This window comes from Cervus elaphus, chromosome 15, assembly GCF_910594005.1.
Source record: "Cervus elaphus chromosome 15, mCerEla1.1, whole genome shotgun sequence".
NCBI lineage: Eukaryota > Metazoa > Chordata > Mammalia > Artiodactyla > Cervidae > Cervus > Cervus elaphus.
In genome coordinates, this window is record NC_057829.1 from 66,731,596 (window position 1) to 66,757,894 (window position 26,299).

General features: G+C 41.2%; 1 protein-coding gene across 4 annotated transcripts in view; it reads left to right on the forward strand.

Moving 5' to 3' along the window:
- Positions 1 to 26,299, forward strand: part of CNNM2 (cyclin and CBS domain divalent metal cation transport mediator 2) — a 165,466-nt gene that overhangs the window by 106,345 nt on the left and 32,822 nt on the right. The window contains exon 2 of one of the 4 annotated variants that reach the window (XR_006345299.1): positions 3,229 to 3,323. The exons of the other annotated variants lie outside the window; for them this stretch is intronic. The gene's annotated coding sequence lies outside the window, so the exon portion shown is untranslated. The remainder of the gene's footprint in view (positions 1 to 3,228; positions 3,324 to 26,299) is intronic. 4 annotated transcript variants of the gene reach the window in all.

Genomic DNA, 26,299 nt, shown 5'->3' on the forward strand with positions numbered 1-26,299 from the left:
TCTAAATTCCATATATATGTGTTAGTATGCTGTAATGTTCTTTATCTTTCTGGCTTACTTCACTCTGTGTAACGGGTTCCAGTTTCATCCATGAATATTTATAGATAATTTAATACTTTGTCTTCTGTGTTCAAACCCTTCTCCCCTGCCTCACACCTTGTCAGCTGATGACCTTGCTTATTTGTTTTCTGCAAACCATCTTTTCCCTCTCTTCTATTACAGCTGGTATCCTTCTGTTATGATCTGGATTCAGTGATGTGTTGGAACTGGCTGTGGCTTGAAAGACCAGTTGTACTCATCTCTTCCCAACTCTGTGTTCAGTGACATGTTAGTATTTTGAAATCGGACATGGTAGGGATATTCATACAATAAAAAGTGGTGAATGCTACAAACCAGGGCTGCTTTCCCCAGAGAACTTGTTAAATATATATCAGTGCCCCACTGTCTGGATCCTCTCCCCTCTTACCTTTCAGTTCACTAAAGAACAAAATTAACTGAAGTATGGAATTTAAAAAATTATGTATGTATCTTAAATATATTATTTTGAAAAAAACATTTGCAAGTGTTTGACAAACTGCTAAAACCTTATTATGAAAATGTTCAAAAATACAGAGAAGTTGAACAACTAGTATAATTAGTGTTCATATAGCTGTCTTCTTTCTAGATTTGATAGTTCTTAATGATTTTTCCTGAACCATTTCAAAGCAAATTGCAGCTGCCATGAGCCTGACCCAGCATTGCTTCTCGTACATCATCCTCATTCCATTATAACTAAGAAAATTTATTGTTCCCCAAATCATTTACTACCTGTCCGTATTCAGATTTTCTATCTTCCCCAAATGTCATATATAGTTGTTTTTTTCTAACATGGGATTCAGTCAAGGTTTGTGCATTGCGTTTGGTTGTTATGTATCTTTTAAACCAGAATAATCCCCTCCTCAGTTTTTTCATGACATTGAGTATTTTCTGTTTTTTGTGTTTTGAACATACATACAAAAGTTGTGAAAATAGGCAATAAACCCCAATATATCCGTTGACTCAGTAATTGTCAACAGTTTGCCATATTTACCTTTCCTTATCTTTTTTCTTTGCTGGAATATTTTAAAAACAAATTCAAGGCATGTCATTCTATCCCTTTGAACTCTAAAAAATAACATTTTCTTAGGTTACCAAACAAAATTAATAATGGTATTGACTTTTTAAAGAAACCAAGCTAGTCCTTTCATGGAGTAGTCTATATTTTGGGTTTCTATGATTTTCTCATTATCATTTAACTAATTTCTCTGATTTCCTATGTTGCCTATATACTGAAAGTTAAATCCAAATTCTTAAACAACCTTTCACAAGAATATTTTAATGAGCTGTATGTACTTCACAACACGTCACATCAGGGGGCACCCAGTCTGATTGTTCACTGTTACTGATGTTGAGTCACTTGATTAAGGTGGCAACTACCCGTTGTCTCCATTGTAAAGATACGCTCTCCCCCTTCCACGAATTACCACAGTAATTCATGGAGTGATACTTCAGCACCATGTGAAAATTATTTTCTCCGCCAACCTTTCCTCTAATGTTTAGCAGTCATTTATGTTCTTTGCTTGAATCGGTATGATTTCAATAGGCAATGGAAAATATTATTGCCATTCTTCTGGTTCAGAACCAAGGCCTTTTCTTTGAATGTAGGCTGATTTGTGTTCCCTGTAATAATTGAATGAACTCATCCAACATCTATATCCTCTCTCAGTTCTTTAAATTGGAGTTTTCTTTTTAAGTGGAACAAACAATACAAAGGATTTTTTTTTTTTTTTTGCTGAATTATGGGTTTAAAGGGCTTCCCTCATAGCTCAGTTACTAAAGAATCTGCCTGCAGTGCAGGAGACCTGGGTTCGATCCCTGGGTTGGGAAGATCCCCTGGAGAAGGGAAAGGCTACCCACTCCAGTATTCTGGCCTGGAGAATTCCATGGACTGTCCATGGGGTTGCAGAGAGTCAAACATGACTGAGCGACTTTTATTATATTATGTTATGGCTTTAAAAAAAAATTATTATTGACTGCTCTGGGTCTTCTTTGCTGTGTGTGGGCTTTTCTCTAGTTGCAGAGAGTGGGGGCTCCTCTCTAGTGGCGGTGGCTTCTCTTGTTGTGGAGCATGGGCTCTGGGGTATATGGGCTCAGCAGTTGTGGTGCATGGGCATGTGGGATCTTCCCAGATCACGGATCAAACGGGTGTCCTTTGCATTGCAAGGTGGCTTCTTAACCACTGGACCGCCAGAGAAGTCCCTACAAAGGATTTTTAAACAAACAGTACAAATTAAAGAGTTGTTAAGGATTTTTCCCCCTCACTTTTGTGATTCTCTTGCCCACGTGTGTGTGTTTAAGCAACTTGCTTTTGCTGATTCTTTCCAGAGGATTCATCATAATTTCCATAGAAACAGCAATTTCTCTTTACTATCATGAGTTTCTATAACATTTAATTTGTAGCATCAAGCACAGATGTCATAACTAGGTTTGGGAACAAAAGTAACCAATTCTTGGTAAACATTCTATGTAATATATGGGAGTAGATTATGCAGAGTACTGTTTGTAGTTTTACTAGCCAAAAGCTTTCAGTGTCCTATAGACCTCAGTCATGTGTTCCACAGGGAGAATGAACATATCAGTTAATCTGCACATTGTCACATGGAGGTCCCTTGAGAGAGTCTACCATGTTATAATCTTTACTTGTCTTTTACACTAGACTTCTAGTTCCTTAACAGTGAAGACTAGTCTTATTTGCATGTGTTTATTTTAACCCTAAAGCTTAGTACAGCAGGTAATGAGTGCTCAATAAAAATATTTGTTGAATGAATCCTTAACTAGCACCAGAGGAGACCATATTGACCTCAAGTCAATGCTGATCTTAAATATAGTAACCTTCACAGTGTTTTGCAAACTTCAGGGCATGGTCATTGTGTATAATTTGTTCTTTCACTGGCTTTTCCTCTTCGCATTCCCTCAGTCTTTGAGTCTTTCTCTGCTCTGTGCCAGCTTCCATTTATGGTGTATGGCAGGCTACCTGTGTTCATTTTCATTCCAGTTTCCTGATCAAGATGCAAAAATGCATAACAATTCTGCTTCTATGGCACTATACACAAAGAGATGAGAGTCGTAGGAGAATACAAAGTAGTTCCTTAGTTCTCTGTTCTAGGGCTTAACCAATCCCAGGAACTGAAGTCTTCTGTTTCTTCACAGAGGAAATATGACAAAGGCAATGGCTGTACAACCTTCCTTCATGGGCCTCCCTCCCCACTGCCCCATCCAGTAAGCGGGAGCGACCACTTCTAGAGGTGAGAGGGGACGGCGGACAATCTCCACAACCCATGTGAAGCCACTCACAGGCGAAGTTTGGGTTTTGTGAAACAGAGTGAACAGTATGTGGAGTTGCTGTGCTGAAGAACTTCAAAACAAGGCTGCCTAGGACTGAATGCTCACAGGATGTTAATTATGCTTTTTCATAGAAGCCCATAGCCTCTATTTTAAAAGCAGCAGCTTGTAGCTGAATTTTCCCAATGATTCCAAGATCTTGCTTCTGTAGATATTAAACATGTTATACATATTCCTTTGAGATGATTATTAGGTTTCAGAACCAGGAGAAAGTTCATCAAGAATATACTCATTGTCGTTTATTGCATTACTTGCTATGTGCCAAGCCCTGTGTTAAATTCTAAACTTCTTCAGTTTTCATAGGGAGCCTAGGATTTATCTCTGTTTCACAGATGATTAAAGTAAGAGGCCATGAGAGGGTAAATGACTTGTCTTTGGTCATACACCTAAGTGTGTAGCAGAACCAGAGTGTTCAAACCAGACTTGTCTAATTTTAGTTTAAGCCCTTAGTCACCACTGACAGTATTCTCTGGGGTCCCAGCACACATATTTGAGCTCTAAAACTGACTTTTTTGGCGAGGGGTTAGTGGCGAAGGATGACCTAGATTTTCTGAATGTTGTCAGGAACCAAGGTAATGTTCTTTTCAGGCAGTTGTAGAACCTACTCCCGGAGAACTTAAGACAGGTTGTTGTCTTGACCGAGGGGCAGATACCTCAAAAGGTGTTTGAAGGATCTTTACGTAAATGAATAATCGTTGACCTCTTTTGAACATTCATTCATTCATTTGGTAAGCTAAGTGCCTTTCTCTCTCTCTCTCATTTGACAAACCATCATGTTTCAAAATTTGGAGTCTCAGTTTCCAGGCTGAATTCATGTTGTGTATTTAAGAAGACAATGAAAATTCTTTGAAGATATTCTCAAACTCAACAGGAAGGAGCACAGGGTTTGATTTTTACTTGTTTTTCAAGCTGGCTTCAACTGGGGGACAAACTCTATTGTAACTTTTCTCGAAGTTGGTGCCAATAGGAGCTGAAATAATAAAATCAGTACAATTAAATTAAATAGGAAAAAAAATTAAATAGGAAATGAGAGTCTTTTATGTCCCAGGCCTTAGATTAGGTAACAACAATTGGTCACTCTTCTGGGAAATCGTTGCTAAAATTACAATTAACTGGCAGTCACTGATTGGCCCCATTTACTGTATTGTATCCCAGGAAGAAAAACAATCTCTTATGACACAAGCTTGCAAAGATAGTACTGTTTTTCCCCCCAATCTTCATCTTCCTTCTTATTTTCTTATGATTAATTTGAGCCATGTCTTCAGCATTTATTGACAGTGCTATGTACCTGGTACCGTGCTAGCCTCTGAGACTTTAGGTATAAAAGAGAGCTCTTGCCTTCAAGAATCTCGTAGTCTAGTAGAGAAGAGAGCAAATCATAATCTGATGGAGCTAACGAAGGCTCTGTGGAAGCACAGAGACAGGACATCAAACCCAACTGGTATAGGTGACGTGATGAAGACTTCCAGGATGAGAGGATACTTGAATTGCATCCTTGAGGAGAATAAGAGTAAAGGGGAGGAGGGTGTTCTTGGCAGTTGTTGTTCAGTCACTAAGTTGTGTCCAACTCTTTGTGACCCCATGGACTGCAGCATATCATGCTCCCCTGTCCTTCACTATCTCCCAGAGTTTGCTCAAACTCATGTTTATTGAGTTGGTGATGCTGTCCAACGATCTCATCCTCTGTTGTCCTCTTTTCTTCCCACCCTCAATCTTCCCCAGCATCAGGGTCTTTTCTAACGAGTCAGCTCTTCCCATCAGGTGGCCATAGTATTGGAGCTTCAGCATCTGTCCTTCCAGTGAGTATTCAGGGTTGATTTCCTTTAGGATTGACTGGTTTGATCTCCTTGCTGTCCACGGGACTCTCAGGAGTCTTGTCCAACACCACAATGTGAAAGCGTCAATTCTTCATCTCTCAGCCTTCTTTATGGGCCAGCTCTCTCATCCGTACATGACTACTGGAACAATTGTAACTTTGACCCTATGGACCTTTGTTGGCAAAGTGATGTCTCTGCTTTTTAATATGCTGTCTAGGTTCTTGGCAGAATGAACTATAAAATAGCATATCTAGTTTGGAGAGTGGCAGAATGTGTTCTAACATTGAATGGCCAAAGAAGTAGGAGATGAAACTAAAGAGCTAGGGATCATGTCATTTTAGCTTTGTAGGTCATACTGAAGCATTTAGACTATCCCAAGTGTAATGGGAAGCTATTAGAGAGTTTTAAGCAGTAGTATAACATGTTCAGATTTGCTTTTTAGAAAGGTTACTATGGCATCAGGGAGATGGGGAGATTACAGTAAAGTTCGAAAGAGAAGTTAGACGGTTGTTACAGTTCAGAACAGAAATATTGAGGGCCTGTAACTAAAAGTGAGCTAGGGATGGAGAATATGGGAGAGATCCAATGGCTATTAGATCCAGTAGATATTTAGGAGGTGGTCTTCAGTTTACAACTTGACATAGTGTTTGGTGACCAGTTTGTCATAGCAGGGTGAAACTAGAGAAAAAGGAGGAATCTAAGATGACTCCCACAATTCCACACATGATACATACTGGTACCATTAGTCAGCAAGAGGAGTAGAAGTGGAGGAACAGGTTTGGTAGAGAAAAATGATAGTGTGGGGCGTGTTGAGCTTTGAGATGCTCATGGGACAAGTGAAGAGGACCAAGTCAGCAGTTAGGATATTTTTATACCTGAAGTTTAGGAGAGAAGATTAGACTGGGGATGGTGGTAGTACATAGATTTGATCCTTTTCAGTCTTTGTGTTCTGTCTGCTTTTCTTACACTTACTTGATTAGTACCTAGTGAAAGGTAGATTTACCATAAAGCTAATTAACTTTAAATGTATATGCTTCTCATATGCACAGGCTTCAGGAAGGGCTCTAGCAAGTGTGTTTATGTCGTCATGTGTTTTTGTGAAATTTGAAAAATTCAGACATTACTGCAGTTGATCTAAAATCCTCTCTTGGCATTTTTAATTACCTTCTTTCACTCTTTCTGTCTCTGGTAATGTTGGAATGTCGCAGGTGTTTTTTGGACTCTGGCTGTGGAGAAGCTGAGCTGGGAATGCATTTAATTTGGGTTTGCAATCACTTCAATGTGTAGTTATTGCTGGCCATCCCGATGTAGGAATGACTTTGAAAAGTACTCTTGCACTCCACCAGCTCTCCTGGTATTGTGACACAAAGCTGCATAACCAGCTTTGTAACTGTATTGAGATATGAATGTATCTTTACACCTTTGGCACTGGAATCATGGAAATAGAAGAGGATGAAATGTACAAAGCCAGAAACTGATTAGTAGAAAAACTTCTGATGGAGTTATAGCCTGAACATCTGCCTGATACAAAGGCTTGCGTGCTGGGAGGTGTATTTGGAATGGGATCCCAGGTTGCAGGAGTTCAGAACAAGGGAAGTGAAATGGGAAGAAAGGAAAGAAAATCAAGGATGTGATAGTATGTTGGCTTTTGACTACAGGTAACAGGTGTTGTGTCCTACCTAGGACTTATAAAGAAGCATTGTGAGATGCTCTCAGAACTGTGCTTGAGTACAGAGGGGGACATATTCTCCCATGGGCATTAATTCCTTCTCTGTTCAGGAGAAGTCCCAAAGCAGAAGTGAGAGACGCAATGAGCTATGCTGTGAGCTGTACATGAGGTGATGTCTGCTTGTACTGGGCTTCCCCGGTGGCTTAGTGGTAAAGAATCCCCCTGCCAATGCAGAGGCCACAGGTTCTATCCCTGGGTCAGAAAGATCCCCTGGAGAAGGAAATGGCAATCCACTCCAGTATTCTTGCCTGGGAAATCCCATGCACAGAGGACCCTTGGCAGGCTACAGTCCACGGGGTCACAGAAGAGTCCAACACGACCTCGCAACTGAAAACTGCTTGCACTGGTTACATGGGTGTGAAACCAGTCTGAGCCTGTGTGGAACTGGTCACTGTAGCAGTGGAAGGGATGGAAGGGGTAAGCAGTGGGCCAAGAGGATTTTGAAGTGATGCTTAAGAGCCATCTAATGTTGACAGAGGATTCTGTTCTCATTCATTCATGGTCAAACATTCTCTGTTGTTAGAATTACATATGCTAATACAGGGCATGTCGTTATAAATCTCCATTCTGTTTTACTTTTTGATGACAATCACACAAAATAGATTTTATCAGAATTTCTACTTGTAGAACACAACCTTGTCATGGCTATTAAAAATTTCAGTCAACATGCTACTGTGAACTAGTTCCCTTGCAGGACATTTGGTCCTGTCCAAAATGTCCTGAGCATTTTTGGTCCATGACACATGATTTGGGACAAGACTGAATTTCAAGGGAATCTCATAGACATTTTAGATAAGACCAAGTATCTGCTAACCAACCATTCTTTGCCAGGATTTTCCTATCCATATACAATTTATACAAATAAGATCATACTGCATAAAATATTCCTGTTTTTTTCCTGTTTTTATTTTCCTTTGTTTTGGGTAACTTTTCATTAACAGTTAAGTAGACCTAATTTAATCTTGTTTAACGGCTGCATAGTAGTCCATTATATGGATTTATGAGAGTTTATTTAATCAGAGTTCTCTGTTGTTGGATATTTTTCCTTATAGAAATACAAAAACTTCTTTTATCTCTGACATATTTTTAAGAGATACTGGGAGGGGGGTAGATAATAGAAATGGTGAGAGGAATTGTGAAAGAATTTTAGAGAGAGAAGGTTTGGTTTTTAAAGTCGTCTGGTTTTCTCTCTTTTCTCTTCTGTGATGATGATGAAGTGCTTGAGGTTTCTGGGGAAAGGAAGCAGAAAAGTAAAATGCTAAGACTTCTATTTTCTCGGATCAGCAAGAAAAATACTCAGTATTTTTGCCCCCTTTTGTATTTTTTTAAGTTTATTGTTTGCACAAAATTTGCAGATGAGCTTAATGGCACTGGATGAGAATTTGAACTCGACTTTTCATTTTTCAATGTTGCAGACATCGGGACTCAGTGATATTTTGGCAGTTTTGCTAGCCCTTTTCCTTCATATCATGTGATTACTAATGATATGATAAAACATAATTAGCAAATTTATAATAGCAATTCCATTTCCTCATTACAGTTCGAGGTCATCAGAAAGCACTTCTGAAGAGAGGAGACTTGAATAAGAAAAGGGGATAAGGTTTTTCTGAACAAAACCAGCCTTTAGTTTTCTAAACCAGTTCCTTTAGAAAGGAACAAAACCTTTCCCTTTAGGCAGGTTTTAAAAGAAGTGATGACCTCACCTCTCTCCTTAAAATGCCTGCTTCTAAAGCAAATGTATGAGGTAGTTTGGTCTGTAGTATTTTTTAGCACATCATCTGGACTTAGGTAATTTTTATTCACTGTATCACAAAAGAACCATATTTTTATGTCTGTTTTGTATAACTACTGATCTTGCCTCCTTATGTTGTAAAAATCATCCAAGAAATTAGTTCAGTCAATATTGAGAGTTTTGCACTACAACACAAAGTTCTGAATGTTACTGATCCAAAGACTAAGGCACAAGGAAGGAACAGAAGAATTAAAGCTCAGATAGTTGGTCTTACCTTAGCAACGGAAATATATTTCTGGTTTTTTAATCTCCTATTATTGGATATGCTGGGCAATTACTCATCTTTTGGGCTGTTAACTCACTAACACAGTCATTCTTCATTTATCATCCTTAGGAAAGCTACAAGTCTGAAGGAAAAGACAGAAATAGACTCATTGGTTCTAAAATAAGCCCCTTGGTTCTATAGAAGAACTGCTTATCTCTTGGGAAAGATGGGAAGGTTCCCATCATCTCATCCCAAAAGCCATCCTTTGTCTTAGCCACGTTTTCCATTGCTAATCACTTACTAGGAAAACATTCCAGCGAGTGTGCACTGAGTGGTACAGACCACCAAAAAAGATGAAGTGGAAGATGCCCGGCATGCCTCACTATTTATAAGAAAATATTTCCCCTAAAGATGGGAAAGTCCAAGTCTTTAAATACTCTGGGAGAGGAGAATAATGGAAAAAACTCTTCAGTTTCTGTTCTGTTGGTTCATAAGATTTTTCTCACAAATCATTTGGACAGGCCTTTAAGCAAGTCACATAGTAACTGAAATCTTATATTAATTGCCCCACTTTGGGTTTCTAGCTAATGTATCTGGCAGCAAGACTGAAGAACAGCAAAAGAGAGTGAACGGCTGGTGGCGGTGTGGGAACGCAAGGCGATCCATTCATTATTTGTGGCCTGGAACCCTAAGTTAGGTGGGAGAACCACAGGGCTCTCCTTAATAGGGCAGTCCACGCAGATGGTTTGAAGCAAATGATTTGGCTTTTTTTTTTTTTTTTTTTAATGTATCTGTTTTTAATTGAAGGATAATTGTGTTACAGTATTGGTTTCATAATGATTTGGTTTCTTGTCTTTTGACTACAACTTCAGTTTAGGTTAATATTTTGTTCCTAATGGTTACTTCGCTTGCTGTGTTCTACCAAGAAGTTCATTCAGCAAGTCTCTCTGGCGTTTAGTACATACATAAGTACATATTATCTTCCTAGATAATCAGTCATCCATTGTCTTGGGTTTGGGAAATACAATTTAGCCCATAACTAGTTTTCTTTTGGTATCTTCTTTCTAAATCTCTTTGTGGTGTGGGTCCTGAGTAGGTCGATCATGGTTCAACAGGTAGAACCCAGTAGAAGACAGACACACACATTCATTAAGGAATTTCTCATAAGGAGCAGGCTTATGGAATTGTGGAGGCTGTCTAAGAAAGTCTAGAGTTGGTAGGGCAGGCTGTCAGGAAGGGCAGATCCCAGCACGTGGAAACCCCACGGGCATGGTCTGCCCTGCTTTCAGCAGGTGGTAGGTCATCTGTCCCTCAGAAAGCCTTCGCCCTGCTTTTAAGACTGTCAGCACACCGAGGATAGCAACCCTTAAAGTCGACCCATTAGAGACTTTGACTGCATCTGCAAAATCCCTTCACATCAGCACCTGAATTCATGTTTAAGTGAATTGTTGAGGGCAGTTACCTAGCCAAATGGACACATCAAAAATCCATCCCATTCAGAGAAGCCAGAGGAGCTGCCTGAGAAATAACTGCCACAGAGGTGCTTCTGCAGCGTTCATGAAATCAGGGCTGGTGTCCGCTGCTCTCTGTGAGCAGTCCTCTCTGAGCACCCACGGTTGAAGCACTGCCTGCCAAGTATCTCCACCAGGGGAGCCTGGTTAGTTAACCTTGTTGGCACCAAACCCCACTCTTGAGTTTTCAAAAGTTGCACATAAAACCGGGTTTCGTTGACTGAGAAATGTTTCCCTACTGATTGCCATTTTGTGAGTTTTTAAATATTTGTTTAAACTTAAAAGCTAAAGCTCAAGAGTCAACTGCCAGTGGAAAACCAAGTACTTTATCAGAGAAGCTGTTGAAATGATCTGTTCTGGGGAGTGGAAGAGCAATGAATGAGGCTGTGAAAGGACAACAGGAGGGGTCCTGGTGCTGATGGAAATGTTCTGTATGTGTTTCAGGGTCAGTGTCCTGGTTGTAATGTGGTGCTGCCATGCAGTTTGGTTTCACAAGATACTCTTGGTGGCAGAAACTTGATGGGCAAGAGTGTATGTGGTGTCCTGGGTGAAAACACATGAGATCTTTCACAGCTGTATAAGAATGCAGAGTTATTTCAAACTAAAATTCTAATTAAAAAAATCATCCATTCTAGGGACTTTGCATGTGGTCTAGTGGCTAAGACCCCACATTCCTAACGCAGGGAACCCGGGTTAGATCCCTAGTCAGGAGAGCTGGATCCTACATGCCACAACCAAGACTTAGCGCAGCCAAAAATAAATTAAAAAAAAAAAAATTCATTTTATAGGGGCGGCGGGCAGGGTAAAAAAAAAAAATTCATTTTATAAAGCAATCCTTTTATAATATGATTAACTATTTTCTAATCCATTTTTAAAAAATAGTCATGTTTTCTTCAGGAGGTAGACATCTATATATCTTATCCTATGCTGGAATAAACTGCATATGGCTCAGTGGTAAAGAATCTGCTTGGCAGTGCAGAAGTGGGTTTGATCCCTGGGTTGGGAAGATCTCCTGGAGAAGGAAATGGCAATCCACTCCAGTATTCTTGCCTGAAAAACCCCATGGACAGAGGAGCCTGGTGGGCTACAGCTCATGGGGTTAAGAAGGAGTTGGACATGACTTGGCTACTGAACAATAACAAACTTAAAGTGTATATCAAGAGGAAACCACTGGAAATGTGCAGGAGGCAGTTAGTTGTGGGACAAATACCATTTTAGCCCAGAAAGTTGTATAGCTTGAAAATAAAACTATGTTTGAAGGATTTAGGTAAATGTGCGGATTCACTCATTTAGTGAATATTTGTGTGCCTCTCTGTCAGGCTATAGTTTTCTCGTATTTCAGAAACTTCTAGATGTAGATATTGATGTCCTTGATGGCTGCCACGCCTTCCCCAAATCTCAACTGATACAGCCATCAATATCTGAGAATCATGTGAATTGGATTTTCTCGGTGTATTTTTCTGATCCAGCTATATCAGATTTTTGTGGAGAAGTGAAATTCCATCAGTCAAAAATAAGTCAATAGTAACATTATAAATGTAATTCATGGATTGTCTTAAAAGATATTTTCTACTTGCAGTGTCTTTCAGGTATTTCTATTTTAGGGATATAGAATAGGAAACTACAGTTAAGAATGGGAAGGTGGGGCCAATCTCAGTTTAAGTGTAAAGAAACAGGTATTTATAGCAAGTAGAAAGAGGGCTCGGACAATCAGGTAACCTCCAGGGACCAGCATTGGGGCGGTGGTGGTTCTTCAGTCACTAAGTCGTGTCCAACTCATGACTTTCGTGAGATTCACGACTCACGACTTATGTAGGACATGACTTACGTGTCTGACTCATGTAGCCCAGCAGACTCTTTTGTCCATGGGGATTTCTTAGGCAGGAATACTGGAGTGGGCTGCCATTTCCTTCTCCAGGGGATCTTCCCAACCCAAGGATGGAACTCACATCTCCTGCCTTGGCAGGCCGATTCTTTACCACTGAACCACCAAGAAAGCCCTTAGCACTGGGCCTGGGCCCTGGTAACAGGCCTAAGTGCTCTGCCCAGGACTCTGTGGTCACCTTTAGTGAAGATGCAGGCTTTGCTTTTTTTTTTTTTTTTTAATAAGTCCCTTAGAGGCTGAGCACCTCAGCAAGTGATTGCCATCTTTCTTTCAGAGTTTGGCCTATGAACAGCAGGATCTGTTCCCTGAAAGCTGTTATAATTTAAGTTAGTAGATAAATTTAGGGTTCTACCTAGGAAACAGCCTGATTAAGAAATACTGTCTGCATCAAATCAACTCCTGCCCTCACCCCCATAAATTAGAGTGTTTAGGAAACCATGATTCCATATTTCACCCCAGTCACCTCCTGGCAGACATGACCTAACTGGGAGTGAGGTTGTCGGGGGTGGAGGGACCCCAAAACACCTGCAGTGGAGAAGCTGTCCTGCTAGGGAGAGCTCAGCCAGACACTTAACTGGGTGGATATTGGAATTTTTAAAAGTAGTTGAACTTTTGGTGAAAGGGGGCTTTTGTCTCCTGGAATAGCAACAGTTATCATCACTTAAAACCAGTCATTTCTATATACAGCAAGTGCTTCTATATATATACTCCTGTATTGTTTATATAGGACTATTTTAAGATCTGTGTCACATTTTTTCTGGTGTATTTTATGGTGGGAAAATTCAGTTGGAAAAAATGTACTTAGCTCTGGTGGGGATGGTAAGGTAAAGTAAGACTTTAAAAAGAAATGAAGTTTTTGGGTTTTTTTCTTCATTTTGTCTTTAAACAGGACAGAAATAGCAAAGTAGTAGCTCGTGAAATGAAATAGTGTTGCTTCTTTCTCCTTAAGCAAATCTTACCATTTTACTCATGTTATAATAACAGACCTGTCACTTTATAAGTCAGTAGAAGATCTGCAAGGGATGTTTAAGAATTCATCCATGTATTCATTATGAAAATCTGTAAGAAATTAGCTGTTTTGTACAATATAGCTTGTAATTCAGGGTTTCTTTTGATTTTGCGCTTGTTGAGAGGGAAAGGGGTAGGATAAGGACGTATCTACTGTTAAGAGTAATATGGAAAAAAAAAAAATAATATGAGTGTGTACAGCCACTATGGAGAACAGTGTGGAGATTCCTTAAAAAACTGGAAATGGAACTGCCATTTGACCCAGCAATCCCACTCCTGGGCATACAGACCGAGGAAACCAGAACTGAAAAGAGACACGTGTACCCCAATGTTCATCGCAGCACTGTTTATAATAGCCAGGACATGGAAGCAACCTAGATGCCCATCAGCAGACGAATGAATAAGAAAGCTATGGTACATATACACAATGGAATATTGCTCAGCCATTAAAAAGAATACATTTGAATCAGTTCTAATGAGATGGATAAAACTGGAGCCCGTTATACAGAGTGAAGTAAGCCATAAAGATAAACACCAATACAGTATACTAATGCATATATATGGAATTTAGAAAGATGGTAACGATAACCCTATATGCAAGACAGAAAAAGAGACACAGATGTATAGAACATACTTTTGGACTCTATGGGAGAAGGCGAGGGTGGGACGATCTGAGAGAACAGCATCGAAACATGTATATTATCAAGTGTGAAACAGATCGCCAGTCCAGGTTGGATGCATGAGACAAGTGCTCGGGGCTGGTGCACTGGGATGACCCAGAGGGATGGGATGGGGAGGGAGGTGGGAGGGGGGATCAGGATGGGGAACACATGTAAATCCATGGCTGATTCATGTCAATGTATGGCAAAAACCACTACAATCTGTAAAGTAATTAGCCTCCAACTAATAAAAATAAATGGAAAAAAAAAAGAGTAATATGAGTGTGGCAGCCTGGATGGGAGGGGAATTTGGGGGAAAATGGATACATGTATATGTTTGGCTGAGTCACTTTGCTATGTGCCTGAAACTACCATAGCATTGTTAATTGGCTATACTCCAATATAAAATAAAAAGTTAAACAAGTACTCTGGGTGTAGAGACACAGGCATTCCCAGAGCCCAGGTGTGGCTTTGGCAGGAGTTAGGTGTGGCTGTGATATGACACAGTATGGCTGAGGTGGGGGCAGTCGCCCTGAGGAGAGGTTCCTTCCTACTTGTTCTGTGGGGATGAATAAAACCATGGAGGTTACGGTTGGAGAAAATCAAGTCATTTGATTGGCTGGACAAGAAGAACGTAAGAGGAGTATGTGTGCTTAGTCGCTCAGTCGTGTCCGACTCTGCAACCCCATGGACTGTAGCCCGCCAGGCTCTTCTGTCCACGGGATTCTCCAGGCAAGAATACTAGCGTGGGTTGCTGTGCCCTCCTCAAGGGGATCTTCCCAGGGATCGAATCCAGGTCTCCCACACTGCAGGTGCATTCTTTCCCATCTGAGCCACCAGGGAAACCCTAAGAGGAGTAGGTTGGAGACCAAAAGATGGAAAGACAGGGCAGTTAAGGACCAGGTTCTTAATGGCCTTTGAACCCGACTCGAAGACATTTTCTTTTAAATTCAGTCACTGAAGGGAAATGAGCACTTTTGAGTTGCAGAATGATAGGGTTATGTTGTGGTTTAATAAGCATTAGCTTTGTGTCTGTGGGGGTGTTAGGTATTGTGCTAGACTTGGTAGGGCCTGCGGATGAAGAGTGATACAAAGATGAGTAACACAGAGGTCCCTGTCGTCCAGGCATTGTTGATGATCTCATAAGGGTCGATAACTTTGTGGTGAGTGAGCTATGAGTTTGTTGAGGAGATGGGCAGGCAAGGAGGCACAGAACCAAAGGCTTGCTTTCCATTTCAGAGATTTGAAGGCCTCTGTCCCTCTAACCCCGGCCCAGGTTTCTCTTCTGGCTCGACGTCTCTAGCCTCCATTTCCTCCTCATGTGCCATAGTTTATACATCTTACAAGATCTTGGTAGTTGTCTTCTCAGTTTGCCTCATAAAATAAGAGACCCAGACCTGAACACAGTATTCCGCATAGGCTAACTGTAGTAGGAACATTGCTTCCCTTGTTCTGAGATTGCATTGGCACTCAGTCACCAGGAAATAATATGTTCCTGGACCACCAGGTCATCTGTTCTGGGGAGACCTGCCATTAACAAAGAGAAGGGGTTCTGGGAAGGAGGTCCTAGTGAAGAGGCCACAAGTAGGCCTGTGTTCCCTCTTGGAACCTGCCTAAGTCTGCTCACCTTCCTTAGCGACTTCTCCTATCACCTCCTGTTCCCCATTCCTGCTTCCGCCTCCTGCCTCATACACCCCTGAGGTCCACTGTTCAGCCCTGGCCCCTTTAGTCCCTCGTGGGTGGTAGTTCTGTAACTACTTATTGAACTGTGCATCTTATACATGTTATTGTAGAGTTCAATTCAATCGCTCAGTCGTGTCTGACTCTTTGTGACCCCATGGACTGTGTGACCCCCATACCAGGCCTCCCTGTCCATCACCAACTCCTGAAGTGTACTCAAATTCATGTCCATTGAGTCGTTGATGCCATCCAACCATCTCATTCCCTGTTGTCCCCTCCTCCCGCCTTCAGTCTTTCCCAGCATCAGGGTCTTTTCAAATGATTCAGTTCTTCTCATCAGGTGGCCAAAGTATTGGAGTTTCAGCTTCAGCATCAGCCCTTCCAGTGAATATTCAGGACTGATTTCCTTTAGGATTGACTGGCTGGATCTCTGAAGAGTCTTCTCCAACACCACAGTTCAAAAGCATCAATTCTTCAGTGCTCAGCTTTCTTTATAGTCAAACTCTCGCACCCTTACATGACTACTGTATTTATGTAGCTTTGACTAGACAAAACTTCATTGGCAAAGTAATGTCTCTGCTTTTTAATATGCTGTCTAGGTTGGTCATAACTTTTCTTCCAAGGAGCAAGCGTCTTTTAATTTCATGGCTGCAGTCTCCATCTTCAGTGATTTTGGAGCCCCCCAAAATAAAATCTGTCACTGTTTCCCCATCTGTTTGCCATGAAATGATGGGACCAGATGCCATGATCTTAGTTTTCTGAATGTTGAGTTTTAAGCCAACTTTTTCACTCTCCTTTCACTTTCGTCAAAGGTTCTTTAGTTCTTCATTTTCTACTATAAGGATGGTGTCAGCTTCATATCTGAGGTTATGGATATTTCTCCCGGCAGTCTTAATTCCAGCTTGTGCTTCATCCAGTCCACCATTTCTCATGATGTACTCTCCATAGAAGTTAAATAAGCAGGGTGACAATATACAGCCTTGACTTACTCCTTTCCCTATTTGGGACCAGTCTGTTGTTCCATGTCCAGTTCTGACTGTTGCTTCTTGACCTGCATACAGTTTTCTCAGGAGGCAGGTAAGGTGGTCTGGTATTCCTGTCTCTTTCAGAATTTTCCACAGTTTGTTGTGATCCATACAGTCAAAGGCTTTGGAGTAGTCAATAAAGCAGAAGTAGATGTTTTTCTGGAACTCTTGCTTTTTCAGTGATCCAACGGATGTTGGCAATTTGATCTCTGATTCTTCCACCTTTTCTAAAACCAGCTTGACCTTCTGGAAGTTCTTGGTTCATGTACTGTTGATACCTGGCTTGGAGAATTTTGAGTGTTACTTTGCTAGCATGTGAGATGAGTGCAATTGTGCAGTAGTTTGAGCATTCTTTGGCATTGCCTTTCTTTGGGATTGGAATGAAAACTGACCTTTTGCAGTCCTGTGGCCACTGCTGAGTTTTCCAAATTTGCTGGCATATGACTGCAGCACTTTCACAGCATCATCTTTTAGGATTTGAAATAGCTCCACTGGAATTCCATCACCTCCACTAGCTTTGTTTGTAGCGATGCTTCCTAAGGCCCACTTGATTTCACATTCCAGAATGTCTAACTCTAGGTGAGTGATCACACCATCGTGATTATCTGGGTCATGAAGGTCTTTTTTGCGTAGTTCTTCTGTGTAGTCTTGCCATGTTTTCTTAATATCTTCTGCTTCTTTTAGGTCCATACCATTTCTGTCCTTTATTGTGCCCATCTTTGTATGAAATGTTCCCTTGGTATCTCTAATTTTCCTGAAGAGATCTCTAGTCTTTTCCATTCTGTTGTTTTCCTCTATTTCTTTGCATTGATCACTGAGGAAGGCTTTGTTATCTCTCCTTACTATTCTTTGGAACTCTACATTCAAATGGGAGGGCTTCCCTGGTGGCTCAGAGGTTAAAGCGTCTGCCTGCAATGCGGGAGACCTGGGTTTGATCCCTGGGTCGGGAAGATCCCGTGGAGAAGGAAATGGCAACCCGCTCCAGTGTTCTTGCCTGGAGAATCTCATGGACAGAGGAGCCTGTTCGGCTATAGTCCATGGGGTCACAGAGTTGGACACGACTGAGCCACTTCACTTCACTTCCTTTTCTCTTTTGCCTTTCGCTTCTTTTCAGAGCTATTTGTAAAGCCTCCTCAGACAACCATTTTGCCTTTTTGCATTTCTTTTTCTTGTGGATGGTCCTAATCACTGCCTTCTGTAAAATGTCACGAACCTCTGTCCATAGTTCTTCAGGCACTCTGTCTATCAGATCTAATTCTTTGAATCTGTTCCATCACTTCCACTGTATAATTGTAAGGGATTTAATTTAGGTCATACCTGAATGGTCTAGTGGTTTTCCCTACTTTCTTCAATTTAAGTCTGAATTTGGCAATAAGGAGTTCATGATCTGAGCCACAGTCAGTTCCCGGTCTTGTTTTTGCTGACTGTATAGAGCTTTTCCATCTTTGGCTGTGAAGAATATAATCAATCTATTTCGGTATTGAACATCTGATGATGTCCATGTGTAGTCTTCTCTTGTGTTGTTGGAAGAGGGTGTTTACTTTGACCAGTGCGTTCTCTTGGCAAAACTCTATTAGCCTTTGCCCCTGCTTCATTTTGTACTCCAAGGCCAAATTTGCCTCTTACTCCAGGTATCTCTTGACTTCCTACTTTTGCATTCCAGTCCCCTGTAATGAAAAGGACATCTTTTTTGGGTGTTAGTTCTAGAAGGTCTTGTAGGTCTTCATAGAACCGTTCAACTTCAGCTTCTTCAGCATTACTGGTTGGGGCATAGACTTGGATTACTGTGATATTGAATGGTTTGCCTTAGAAACAAACAGATCATTCTGTCGTTTTTGAGATTGCACCCAAGTACTGCATTGTGGACTCTTATTGACTATGAGGGCTACTCCATTTCTTCTAAGGGATTCTTGCCCACAGTAGTAGATATAATGGTCATCCGAGTTAAATTCACCCATTCCAGTCCATTTTAGTTCGCTGATTCCTAAAATGTCAATGTTCATTCTTGCCATCTCTTGTTTGACCACTTCCAATTTGCCTTGATTCATGGACCTAACATTCCAGGCTCCTATGCAATATTGCTCAATACAGCATCGGACTTTACTTCCATCACCAGTCATATCCACAACTGGGTGTTGTTTTTGCTTTGACTCCTCTTTTCATTTTTCCAGAGTTATTTCTCCACTGATCTCCAGTAGTGTATTGGGGAGTTCACCTTTCAGTGTCCTATCTTTTTGCCTTTTCATATTGTTCATGGGCTTCTCAAGGCAAGAATACTGAAGTGGTTTACCATTCCCTCCTCCAGTGGACCACGTTTTGTCAGAACTGTCCACCATGACCCGTCCGTCTTGGGTAGCCCTACACGGCACGGCTCATAGTTTCTTTGAGTTAGACAAGGCTGTGGTCCATGTGATCGGATTGGTTAGTTTTCTGTGATTGTGGTTTTCAGTCTGTCTGCCCTCTGATGGAGAAGGATAAGAGGCTTATAGCAGCTTCTGGATGCGAGAGACTGAGAGGGAAACTGGGTCTTGTTCTGATGGGCAGAGCCATGCTTAGTAAATCTTTAATCCAATTTTCTATTCTGTTATTTGACCTGAGGCCAAACAATGGTGGAGATAATGAAGATAATGATGACCTCCTTCAAAGGTCCCATGCACACACTGCTGCACCCAATGCCCCTACATGTTATTATAGATAGGTATATATTCATTCATTCACTCTTCATTCAAAAGGAAAGAGAAAAAGATCTGGAGAAAAGAGGCAAAGGTGATTCCAAGTTTTAAGGCTGGGTGATTATAGCTCCAATGGCACTATTTCCAGAGGTGCCAGAAGAGGGAGGTGTTACTGAGGAAGGACAAAGGCTCTGTCTAAAGACACAGGTCTTTGCTCTCAGGTGAAGGCGCCCTGGCAGAAGCAGGCCAGTGTGTGTGTCCTTGTTAGAAGAAGGAAGGATGTTGTGGGAATCGCATGGATCGAACACTAAGATGGTGATCCTTGGATTCTTCATCTATGACCTTTCTTATCTGTGCCTCTTTTGTTCCCAAAGTCACCTTTCATGATCTTTTGGCCGCATTTGATCTGTTGGTAGTTTCTTGAAGTAGGTTTTTTTTTTTTTTAATTTGAAGTAGTTTTTAAAAAAAATTTGACTTCCAAACACCAATCTCTCTTTTCTCTGCTCACGCCACCAGCCCCTCCTTCTCAGTCTCCTTTTTGATTGTATCTCCACTTCCTGCTCTAGAGACGCTGGCCTGCCCTGGCTCAGGCTGCACACACCACCTCTCTTGGTGATCTCCTCTGGTGTCTGGCTTCACTAGCCTTTCTTCTCTCGGAGTGCTCACTCTTCATCTGTAACCCACATGGCTCACGCTCTGTTGAATTCTGCACTTAGATATGTAACTGCCTGTTTGATATTTCCACTGGAAAGTCTAGTAGGCATCTTGAACTTAACCTGTCTAACACTGAACTGATTTCTTCTTCTTTCCAGGCGGGTACCTTCCACAGTCCTCTTTGATAAATGGCAGCTCTATCCTTCCCACTGCTCAGGCCCCAAAATCCTAGAGTCAGCCCTGGCTTGTCTCCTCCTCTCCCGCCTACATTCAGTTGATCAGCAAAACCTGTTGGCTCTGATCTAAAATATACATCCGGATTCTAAGTACTTCCCACCCCCTCCATTGTTGCCATCTGGTCCAGGCCACCATCCTTGTCACTGAGATCACTGAAATAACTTCTGTTTTTTTAAAATTTTGATTGGAGTGTAGTTGCTTTGCAATGTTGTGTTAGTTTCTGCTGTAAGCAAAGTGAATCAGCTATACATACACCAGTTCAGTTCAGTTCAGTTGCTCTGTCCTGTCTAACTCTTTGCAACCCCATGGACTGCAGCATGCCAGGCTTCCCTGTCCATCACCAACTCCCAGAACTTGCTCAAACTCATGTCCGTCGAGTCGGCGATGTCATCCAACCATCTTGTCTTCTGTCTCCTCCTCCTCCTCCTACCTTCAGTCTTCCCCAGCATCAGAGTCTTTTCCAATGAGTCAGTTCTTTTTATCAAGTGGCCAGAGTATGAGAGCTTCAGCTTCAGCATCAGTCCTTCCAGTGAATATTCAGGACGGATTTCCTTTAGGATTGACTGGTTGGATCTCCTTGCAGTCCAATGGACTCTCAAGAATCTTCTCCAACACCACAGTTCAGAAGTGTCAATTCTTATGCGCTCAGCTTTCTTTATGGTCCAACTCTCACATCCATACATGACTACTGGAAAAACCATAGCTTTGACTATATGGAGCTTTGTTGACAAAGTAATGTCTCTGCTTTTTAATATGCTGTCAAGGTTAGTCATAGCTTCTCTTCCAAGGAGCAAGTGTCTTTTAATTTCATGACTGCAGTGATTTTGGAACCCAAGAAAATAAAGTCTGTCTGAAAATAACATTGTTTCCATTGTTACCCCACTATTTGCCATGAAGTGATGAGACCAGATGCTGTGATCTTAGTTTTTTGGATGTTGAGTTTTAGGCCAGCTTTTTCACTCTCCTCTTTCGTTTTCATCAAGAGGCTTTTTAATTCTTCTTCGCTTTCTGCCGTAAGGGTGGTGTCATCTGCATATCTGAGGTTATTATTGGTATTTCAGCAATCTTGATTACAACTGCTTTTTGGATTTCCTTTCCATTTGGGTCACCACAGAGCACTGAGTAAAGTTCCCTGTGTTATACAGCAGGTTCTCATTAGTTTATTTTATACACACGATCCCTGGGTCGGAAAGATGCCCTGGAGTAGGAAATGGCAACCCACTCCAGTGTTCTTGCCTGGAAAATCCATTGGCAGAAGAGCCTAGTGGGCTACAGTCCATGGGGTTGCAGAGTCAGATAGGACTGAGCAACTGCGCGTGTATGCGCGTGCACACACACACACTCTTCAGTAAAAGCTGAAGTCTTGGTGATGGAGATGTGATCTGCACTACCCCCCATCCCCAACTATCCCAGCCTCCCCCCCAGCCCCCATGTCATCTTTGCTTCTTTCTGTCCTGCTTACTCTGCTCCAGCCACACTGCTTGCTTTCCCTCAAGCACACCAGGCCTCTCCGCTCCAGGGCTCCATCGTTCCCTCCACCTGAAACATCTTCCCCAACCCCTTACTTACTTCCAGCTCCTGAACACCTTCCAGCATTGTTCAGCTGTCTCCTTACTAGGGAGGCCCTTCCCTGGCCAGCCTAAGCTAAATAATTTGGCCTCTGATTTTTTGTTCTGCACAGCACATTTTATACAGTCTGATATGTGTTATACTGTTTCCCTGAGTGTCTGTCTCCCCTGCTAGAGTGTTCCTTGAAAGCCAGAGCTTTGTTTTGTGTCTGAGGTATAAGCCTGGCATATATAGTAGACATCAGTCATATTTACTGAGTGAATGAATGAGTTTGTGACCATAGTTCATTGACACTTACGTAGCATTGTACCTTATGGATTATACATTATGTTCAAAAACATTAGATCATTGGTCAGTGTGTTCAATTTTTGCACATCAGACTAAATCTAACTCTAATGCTGTTTAAAGTGTATTGACTTCCTTGACGGCCTGTATGCAAACTGGTTTCCTTGGGAGATCTTAAGTATGGCCTTCATATCTATCCTCCATCTCGTTTTTGTTTTAGTGATGGGGGACCTGAATTCTAACTTACAGAGCATTTCTTTATTTTATTACGAGTTCCATTCTTAGGAACTTCATTGATTCCTACTTGTTGAATTATTATAATTCTTATGTTAGATAAACTGGGAAATGTTTAAAAACAGAGGCATATCAAATGCCTCCCTGCCCTAATACCCTTGTTTAGTGAGGGGCTACAACACTGCATGGGCTTCCCTGGTGGCTTGTGGTAAAGAATCCCCCTGTGGTGTAAGAGGACACGGGAGATGGGGGTTCGATTCCTGGGTCAGGAAGATCCTATGGAGAAGGGCGTGGCAACCCACTCCAGTATTCCTGTGGGGAGCATCCCGTGGACAGAGGAGCTTGGTGGGCTACAGTCAGTGGGGTCGCAGAGTTGGACATGACTGGAGCAACTTAGCACGCACGCATGACACTGCACAACCTCCCGGGAACCGTTAGGTCTTGCACCCCTACAGTTGTGGGACACAGCAGCCACGGCAGACGTGAAGTGTTTGACTTTAGTTTCTCATTGTTGAATCTTCTGTTTGTTTTCTTCCTGCTGATCAAGTGCCTCTTTAGGACTCTTGTCTGCTTTGCACTCACATTGTTCGGTCGTTTGGATTACTGCTTGTCGCTTGTTATTAGCTCAGCTGCGTCAAGTTTTTCCTGATTCCATTCTACTTCATCTGCTCACTTGGCTTTCTTCCTTAGGTGTTTCAATTACTCTGCCTGCTGTTCCATGTCACTTGATTGACATCAAACTTGTATGAGAGCAAATGAGTCCATATTTTCATCAGGCAGTTAAGGTACCCTTTGTCAGCCTAATCATTGCCTAGTTAATTATCCCTATCAAAATACAAATGGTATCTGTCATTCAGAATCTGAGCCTAGCATTGTGGTAAGGTTAAAAGATTCAAGCGTGGCAACCTGCAACAATTCTGAGCTGATTCTCCAGAGACATGATGCAGTACTTTGATTTGGGGAGCAGTGGAAGCAGGCGGAGGCAGAAATTTGATCCTAGTTTTATTGCATATAGATGATTTTACTTAGCCTACCTCACAGTGAAGACATGGTATTATAATTTCATCTGTGCACGTACCCTGTTTTGAACACATAGCAGTTAAAATCTAGGTGATTATTTCATAGTAAACTTACAATTCTGAATTTGAATGGAAATGTGTTTATGGAGCCCTTTACTCTGAAGAGAGGCCTGCATAGATCCTCTTAGGTCTTAAGTATTCTGTTAGTCATTTAGGACCAGACTAGATGGAGAGAGGCTGTATGTAGGTATAAGTTTCAGGACAGTTTGAAATGACATGAATACTGCAAGGCCCCTTATAGCTAGCCACAAAGGGTGTCTCCAAGCCCTAATTGTGCCAGCAATGCTTGCTTTATTCTATATATAATTAATCCAGTTTGTATAATCTAGCTATATTAAAAAGCTTTAGTGCTATTTCATGCCTGTAATCGCAGATTGTGCTGATTGCTATGTTTTTATTCTTCTCTTTGGAAGTTAAGAATCCATCAGTTCATAATCTTTTCCAGTTTTTGGTTTATAAATATCTTTTATTAGTTTCCCCAAAATTGCTTTGCTGCTTTCAATCCTGGCTTAATCCCTCCAACGCTCAGGTTAAGAACGATGCTATTTGAGCTCAGTTTTTAAAATTTCTGTTTTGATAAGTTTATATTTTCCCTTTGATGGTTCCATTGATGAGGCCAAAGGTTGAACTCCCTGCAGTGAATGGTTAAGTAGGGGAAGAGGTACCTTATATTGCTGTCTTCCAAAAGCATGATTAGAGAAGAGGGATATCTTTTTTTTTTTGGTACTGCTTACTGGGAAGAAGGTTAGAAAACAAGACTTCTCACCAGGAATTCCAAAGCTAAAAATATGTGACTCTGGGGCAGAGGAAGAAGTTTCAACATTGGAGGTGGGGGTGTGAAAGGGAACACTGAGCTAGCTAGGAAGAAAACTTAATTTTCCATCTAAGAAGCCTAGCTTACATGAATAATTTCTAGAGTAAGGCCTTTTCCAGTCAGATCTGTTGGTGCTATCGAGCTGGTATTTCAAGTATGTCCATCTGCATTTAAACGAATTGCTCCAAGACAATCTGATTATGCGGTAGTTACTTTGGTGAGAATAGCGCCTCAGTGGAATGGAAACTTCATTTTGAGTCTAATATTAGACCTTGCTTTGGAAAATTCCTTTTAAATGATCACAAGCTGGGAATAGCAAAAGAATTTAACTTTCGACAGACAGCATTCACCAAGAATTTTTAACTGCTTATGTTTGGGTCCTTGGGAAAGCAGATGGGAGAAACTGACCTAACCAAACTGACTAGACTAGAATTGACTTGACCTGATGCGGTGTTTATCTATCTGTTGCTGATAAGTTTCCCTTGTAGTCTCATTTGCTCAAAATATTTTCATTCTTTGAGTGCGAGCACGCTAAGGATGCAGATTGTTAGGATGCCTAATTGTCTAACAATCTTAACTTCTCAGTCTCCAGACAACGTTGCCTGCAAAGGGGTCTGAGGCAGAGCAGAAAGGGCAGATGAACCCACGAACCCAAAGCCAGCCTCTGAGTAGGTGCTGGGAACTTCACCAGACCTGGCCTTCAGGATATTTTTAGTTTGGCTGGTTGTGTCTGAGCAAACTCACCCAGTTTGAGGTAAAGTTTATTTAAATGACGTGCCCTCACTCCCACCCCCTCCAAAAAACCTCACCCTGTCATTTAAAAAAATAACATGTTGGGTAGGGGGAGGCTCAAGAGGGGAAAGATGTATGAATACGTATAGCTGATTATTCATGTTGTCCTGCAGCAGAAATTAACATTGTAAAACAATTACGCTCCAATTAAAGAAAATAATATAATGTTAAAATGATCATGAAGTTTCCAGATATAATGTCTCCTTGGCTTAGCTTGAGGATACGTTTCAGCTGCCCTCATGCCTTGGGTTAGGAAAACCAATTATTGGTGTATGAGATAAATTTAATATTTTTAAAAGATCTTTCTGAAATTGAAATGCATCCTTTTTAAACTTTTAAATTTTTAATTGGAGGATAATTGCTTTACAATATTGCATTGGTTTCTGCCATACATAACCATGAATCAGCCATAGATATATCTATGTCTCCTCTCTCTCAACCTCCCTCCCACCTCCCACCCCTCTAGGTTGTCACAGAGCACCTGATTTGAGTTCTCTGCATCATAAAGCAAATTTTCGCTGGCTGTCTGTTTTACATATGGCAATTTATGTTGCTATCACAGTGTACATTTAATGTAGTAGACTTTTTCCTTCTGACTGAGCTGGTCATAGTTGATAGTGCCTTAGAATTGAGGAAGAATATTGATAAATTAATATAAGGTACCATTTATTGATTGCCCAGTTGATCCCAGTCACTGCCTTTGCTAGGTACATTATCTCTGATACTGACGATAATCCTGCATGGCAGCAATTATCATGAGCCTGGGTTTAGAGAAGAGGAGACTGAGGCTCAGAAAAGTTACATAGGCCTTGGTCCTGATCACACAGCTGGTGGTGGCTAAAGTGGTGATACTAGAGTTCATATCCAGAAGTGGTCAGTTTCATAGCATGTGTTCTTGTAGGATGTCTTTTTGATGTTTACTATATTTGAAATTAAACCTGAGGAATTTTAAACATTTACTTAAGAGACAACCATGAATCCATTACATGTTAATGTAGCATTTTTATTAAATAACTTTAATTAAATTAAAAATAACTTTTTCCAAAACTTGAATAGTAGAGAATAGTGTTTGCCTTTCTGTGTATTGTTTATTATCAAGCTAAATGGAGGGCAGCTAGATTCTCTTCTATATTCAGTCTGTGCAATACACTGTTTTGATTGAGATATATGAAGAAAATCTGTCCTCACACAGATATGTATTTGAAAAGGGAGAGGTATTTTAATAACCTTTA